The following is a 468-nucleotide window of genomic DNA, read 5'->3' on the forward strand; positions in this document are numbered from 1 at the left end:
AAAGTAGCAGGCGTTTCCTAGAGTTCAAAGTTAGGATCTAAAAATAAACAGTTTTACTTCAGTTTCTTTAAGTTTTCAACATGAGGCTTAAAAGGTATGTTAATTGACCAAGATAAAGTATTTGTAAGAATTGACTAACACCATTTGAAGATCAGAAGCAAGGACTGTTGGGACAGATGCTTTGTTTGAGAACATCCCTTTTGTTTCATCAGCATTTACCAGTTTGAGATGGAACATCTGACTGGATGTCAAATGCAGACTGTAAAAGCTGATAAACCTTAGCTGTTTTAGCTCAACTGTGTCACCAGCATGAGTCAGGAATGATCCGACCTACATTTATTGACCTGGTGGTCAAGATGAAATGTCATCCCACATGTTTCAGAGTAGCTGAGAAACAGGATTTTCTCCAAATGTCTGGACTTCAAACCTAGCAGGACAGACTTGTCCAACTGAAGGACAAACTCAAAC

The sequence above is a fragment of the Nematolebias whitei genome, chromosome 3 (genome assembly GCF_014905685.2).
Source record: "Nematolebias whitei isolate Nwh7 chromosome 3, NemWhi1, whole genome shotgun sequence".
Classification (NCBI taxonomy): Eukaryota; Metazoa; Chordata; class Actinopteri; order Cyprinodontiformes; family Rivulidae; genus Nematolebias; species Nematolebias whitei.